The sequence below is a fragment of the Coregonus clupeaformis genome, chromosome 36 (assembly GCF_020615455.1).
Source record: "Coregonus clupeaformis isolate EN_2021a chromosome 36, ASM2061545v1, whole genome shotgun sequence".
Classification (NCBI taxonomy): Eukaryota; Metazoa; Chordata; class Actinopteri; order Salmoniformes; family Salmonidae; genus Coregonus; species Coregonus clupeaformis.
The window spans coordinates 3,935,972-3,942,314 of NC_059227.1; the positions used below are offsets into that span (position 1 = coordinate 3,935,972).

Below are 6,343 nucleotides of genomic sequence, written 5' to 3' on the forward strand. Positions count from 1 at the left end.
AGGAAACTTGGCACCATCCATACGGTGAAGCATGGTGGCGGCAGCATCGTGCTATGCGGATGTTTTTCAGTGACAGGGACTGGGAGACTAGTCAGGATCGAGGCAGATGAACGGAGCAAAGTACAGAGAGATCCTTGATGAAAACCTGTTCCAGAGCGCTCAGGACCTCAGACTGGGGTGAAGGTTCACCTTCCAACAGGACAACGACCCTAAGCCCACAGCCAAGACAACGCAGGAGTGGCTTCGGGACAAGTCTCTGAATGTCCTTGAGTGGCCCAGCCAGAGCCCGGACTTCAACACGAGACCTGAAAATAGCTGTGCAGCAACGCTCGCCATCCAACCTGACAGAGCTTGAGAGGATCTGCAGAGAAGAATGGGAGAAACTCCCCAAATACAGGTGTGCCAAGCTTGTAGCGTCATACCCAAGAAGACTCTGTAAGAGTCAGTAATCGCTGCCAAAGGTGCTTCAACAAAGTACTGAGTTAAGGGTCTGAATACTTATGTAAATGTGATATTTCAGTTTTTTGTATTTTATCAATTTGCAAAAATTGAAAAGGCCCACCTGTTTTTGCTTTGTTATTATGGGGTATTGTGTGTAGATTGATTAGGGGGAAATGATTAAATCAATTTTACTATAAGGCTGTAATGTATAAAAATGTGGAAAAAGTCAAGGAGTCTGAACATTTTGCGAATGTGCTGTATGTGTAGCCCACATGCCTGGGTGCTGTTGTGTTTTCTAACATGGCCTGGGGGTAGCTGGTGGCCGATGGGGGAGAACACAACAGATGAGAATAGGATTTCCACCTCCACCTGTAAGCAACATGCCGCCTGTACGAGTGGGGCCACGGCCACTCAACCTGAACACTCCACAGGGCTGATACGTACTGAAACACGGCTACCGTGTGCTACGGGCTACAACCCCATTAGACAGCAGGCATCCTGGAACCATTTCCTTGTGTCAGCCTGCTGCCAATCAACCACCTGACCCGACCTCAGCAAGCGAGAGCAGCCATTATCAGCCCAGCCCCAAGGACAGCCGTAGAGGATGCATTAGAATACCGATGTGTCTCATCTGACAGGGCTGTTTTCCAGGCCTGGTTTATCCTGCTGCCACAACGATGAAGACAGACAGCAAGATTCTCTCTCTCTCTCTCTAGTTATCACTGAGCAATCAGTATTCTACCATGACGCTGTGAATATATGGGAAGATTTAATGCATGTGAAACAAACAGAGGAGGACGAGAAGAAAAAGAAGAAGAAGAAGAAGAAGAAGAAGAAGAAGAAGAAGAAGAAGAAGAAGAAGAAGAAGAAGAAGAAGAAGAAGAAGAAGAAGAAGAAGAAGAAGAAGAAGACAGACAGACACAGAGAGACACAGAGACACAGAGAGACACAAAGAGACACAGAGAGACACAAAGAGACACAGAGAGACACAAAGAGATACAGAGACACAGTGAGAGACACAGACAAACACAAAGAGACACACAGAGACACAGAGAGACACAGAGAGACACAGAGACACAGTGAGAGACACAGACAAACACAAAGAGACACACAGAGACACAGATACAGTGACACACAGAGACACAGATACACAGAGAGACACAGACACGCAGGGAGATGCAGAGAGATCTGAGAGACATAGATACACACATAGAGAGACAGAGAGAGACAGAGAGAGACAGAGAGAGACACAGAGAGACACAGAGACACGCACAGACACACACAGAGAGACAGAGACACAGAGACACACACAGACACAGACACACAGAGACACAGACACACAGAGACAAAGAGAGACACAGACACACAGAGAGACACACAGAGACACACAGAGACACACACACACACAGAGACACAGAGACACACACAGACACACACACACACACACACACACAGAGACACAGACACACACAGCGAGACACAGAGAGACACAAACACACACAGAGACACACAGAGAGACACAGACACACACACAGAGAGACATACACACAGAGAGACACAGACACACACAGAGATACAGGAGATCTGAGAGACACAGACACACAGAGAGAGACACAGAGAGACACAGACACACACAGACACACACAGAGACACAAAGACACACAGAGACACACACACACAAAGATAGACACAGAGACACACACAGACACACACACACACACACACACACAGATAGAGACACGCAGACACACACACACAGATAGAGACACACACAGAGAGACACAGAGAGAGACAGAGAGACACAGACACACACAGAGTGACACAGACACACAGAGAGATACAGCCACACAGAGAGATACAGAGAGATCTGAGAGACAGACACACACAGAGAGAGACAGCGAGATACAGAGAGAGACACATAGAGACCCAGAGACCCAGAGAGACACAGAGACACAGACACACACAGAGACACAGACACACAGAGAGAGCTGAGAGAAGACAGGTGTTTCTGTATAGTGCTGCTGTTCATTTTGTGCTGTTCATTTTGAGTGAGAAGCATCCTTCCATTCACTGGGAGTAGATCTGAGGTGTGTGTGTGTGTGTGTGTGTGTGTGTGTGTGTGTGTGTGTGTGTGTGTGTGTGTGTGTGTGTGTGTGTGTGTGTGTGTGTGTGTGTGTGTGTGTGTGTGTGTGTGTTGCTTATGTACACTGTAATACCAGCCTTTACAGCGCCTGACTCCTGCTGATACAACCTGACTATAATTGCTCTCCTCTGACTTCCTCTTGGCAATACACACATCACAGAGATCTGACAGAGAGAGAGAGAGAGAGACCGAGAGACAGAGAGACAGAGAGACAGAGAGACAGAGAGAGAGAGAGAGAGAGAGAGACAGAGAGAGAGAGAGAGAGAGAGAGAGAGAGAGAGAGAGAGAGAGAGAGAGAGAGACAGAGAGAGAGAGAGAGAGAGAGAGAGAGAGAGAGAGAGAGAGAGAGAGAGAGAGAGAGAGAGAGAGAGAGAGAGAGAGAGAGAGAGAGAGAGAGAGAGAGAGAGAGAGAGAGAGAGAGAGAGAGAGAGAGAGAGAGAGACGGAACTGAACAGTGCTCCTGCAAAACAGTACTCCTTTGATTCTGTCTCTGCCACTTCTCTGCGAATAATTAAATACTGTAATAATATTTTGAGGAGTTCACTTAAGAGAGAAAGGGAGTTGACAAAAAATACTGTCTGTTTCATCTTTCCTCACAAAGAGAATTTAAGATCCACGGGAACACAATTGCAATGATGTTTGAATATTCAGATGTGGCACTTCTCCCCCTAATTGTTGGCAGTTTACTGTAGTCCATATGTTTCTATTTGGAATCAGTATACTCTGTCATTTAAAATTCTGTACAATTATTGGCAGGACTACAGATGTGCAGTATGCACAGTGTGTTGAAAGCTACAGGGATAATGATCTATTATTTACAACAAAGGTGTCATATGTGCACATATGTACACTTCAGGTATTGAGGCTGTATGCTGATGCCGAGGCATGCCGTGTAGAAATGCTCTTGTCACTCAAGCCTCAAAACCCACTGCAACGAAAAGCAATCCAAAAGTAACTCTCGGGGGTTTCACAAGCCTATAAACGAAGTAATTAAACGGTCCTGATCTGACCCAGGAAGAAGAAGAAAAAATACACTGACTTTAACGACCAGTGATGGGGTAGACAATTGCACAACACATAGCATCCTATCTGCCAATATCAGCACCGTTCCAACACAGCCTATGCGCAATGTGCGCGCTCTCAATTTGGTTACCCTAAAAGCCACAGCCCACCCCTATAGTTTTGACCGTATAACCTACACGTCAATTTGCGTTGACAATGTGCATTTAGGCAGTTGATACATTTTCTCATAAATCAACAAGCACTCCTTTCTCTCCACGCTGAGACATGATTGTATGAGAAGAATACGAAATACCACAGCTATATGGTTGGATGCGTAAAGAAAAGGACAATTGGTTACGTTGTAAAATAATATCTAAAATACAATACATATCTTACCTGCGAATTCCTGACAATCCAAACGTTGTTTGACATGTACAGCCACTTGCTTGTATTTCTGTTGGCATTATTGTCGTTTGGTGTGAGATCAATGATCCTCCTTGTCTTTGCAAATGATTCACCTGATCTGACCAAGTCCGTTAGAGTCGTTATTTCACTGCGTTCACTCCAATGAGGGACACGAATGGGTCTCGGCGTGGCGGTTGATATGTCGCCTATGGATTTCTCTATGAACTCTCAAAAATTGATATTGTTTATCGATCCTCTGGCTTCGAAATTAATGAGAATAAATAGTACGACACACAGTAAGCTGTTGTCGGCTGTCGCTGCTTTCTTATGTTCAGGAATGACATTTCTGACGGATCAATTAGAGAACGGTGTAGGATCGCAGACTGATCGCACCGAGGAAAAGAGAAGAAACGTCACTCGAAACCCGCTAGGTGTTCTCAGAGCGAAATGGCAATGGTCTCCAAGTCCGCTTCCCTTGTGCACGTTGGCATTTAATAGGATTCAAAACAATAAACGTCAACCTGCCCTTGGCAGATATCTAGAGAGACTTTTGTAGCCTATAACTAGTTTTGCATGTGTTTATAAAGAGACTCTTCGAAGATGCTCGTTTCGAACAAATTCCCACAGCCAATAATTATCGTCTTCCTTCCTTTTCCAAGTTGTATTCTTATATTTTCATTTCCTGTCCAGTTTGCGAGCTCTGTACAGTATCCCACCAGACTTGCATCCTCCCTCATCAAGATCATTATGTAAAGTTCATGCAACCCTCATGCCTAATGGTAACAGCATCCTTCCACTGTTTGTATCCTATGTTTATGTTTCGCGAGTCTGTCAGTGGTAGGCCTATAGGTTATAATCACTGGCGTACTCCGCAAGGGAGAACTGTATAGGAAGGTCGTCTGATACTGGACAGACAATAGCAGATGGCAGATGCAAACAGATCAACAGTTCTTCAGGGCTCAAACAAAAAAAAAGCAATTAAACATTTTCTTTATTCTGGTGAAACGGTGTTTGTGTTGTGTGGTTGCAATATCAAAAGTCCCTTATCTCTGGTATATCTTGGCATGCATCATTCAAGACTGTGTTTAAATTGTGTGCAGCGCAATGGACATATCATGCACAATGTCTCAGGAGGACTTCAGAAGACCAGGGGAGTCTCTCAAGTTGGATTTGATTTAATTTACCTTGATTGCAACCCATTTTTGTAGGCTATTAGCCAGACAAAACCTGCTGAGTTCAACATTAAATAGTGGCTAAAGCTTTCCTCAAATCGACTACTTTTTTTTCCTCATTGTTAGACTACACAGACTGGTTTGACACACAACACCTTTCTATCCAAGCTGGGAGAGAGCGAGGACGGCTCATGACATGTAGGTTCAGGTAGGATATACAGGACAGTTGTATTTGTAAAAAAAAAAATATATTGGTTGCCTGATTAGTATGATGTTGTTTCGAAAATATATTTTACAATCTGCAATGTTTAAATGTCCAACTTTAATTACTGAACAAATAATTACATTATGGCTGCCAGCCAGTGGTCGATATCATGGCAGCCTTGTGTCACCACGTATTGCTTTGTGAAATGTTAGGCTTTGAGGAAATGATGACCAAATTGGCCTACCAATAAACATTTATGCATAAGCTAAAGCAAAGCTATAGGCTAAATTGCCTGGCACCACAGAAAACCTATCGTCGATTTGATAGGCTGCCGCATAGACATATCGCAATTCCAGCGCCATGGACAGCGATCGGTTTGCTATAGACCTAGTTTGTAAGTGGCTGTCTGGCTGATGCATTCGATTTTATTTTAGGGTGGCGAACTTCGACCTTGCGGGGGTCCAGAGAAACTGCATTATGCCAGTGGTTATAATTCCAACCTGACAGCACCTAGGCTACATTAAGAAGTTTCTTCTCAAACAGTGGAAATGATTAGAACGAGGGAAGGAACGAATGCCAGTATGCACAGCACGGGTTTGTTGTTGAAGTCAAGCGATGTGACTCGCGCTGCTGCTGTAACTTAAACTGCGCACGAGAAGAAAAAAAGAACCACACAAGGCAGTTGGACACGCCCTGCTGCTGTGCTGCTCGCGGCCGTTTGGAGAGATAGATGCAACCGGCTCGCAAATAAATATAGGGTACCTACCTCAGCAGGAGGTGAATTGTACATTGTTGTTCAAATTGTCAATGGCAACAACACATTTTAGATGACTAAATAATGATTAGCCTGCCCCCATTTCACCCACACATTTTTAATTAAAGAGTATGAGTGTAGCAATAGCCAGTTATCAACAATGGTACTTTAGTAATAGGCTACTGTACACTTTGTGGTGGTCATTCAGGGAAATAGAAGCC

General features: G+C 44.4%; 1 protein-coding gene across 1 annotated transcript in view; it reads right to left on the reverse strand.

The window, feature by feature from the left end:
* LOC121557863 (synapse differentiation-inducing gene protein 1-like) overlaps nt 1-4,754 on the reverse strand; it is a 61,531-nt gene extending 56,777 nt beyond the window's left edge. The window contains exon 1 of the mRNA XM_041871329.1: nt 3,983-4,754. The gene's annotated coding sequence lies outside the window, so the exon portion shown is untranslated. The remainder of the gene's footprint in view (nt 1-3,982) is intronic.
* Nucleotides 4,755-6,343: the final 1,589 nt, after the last annotated feature.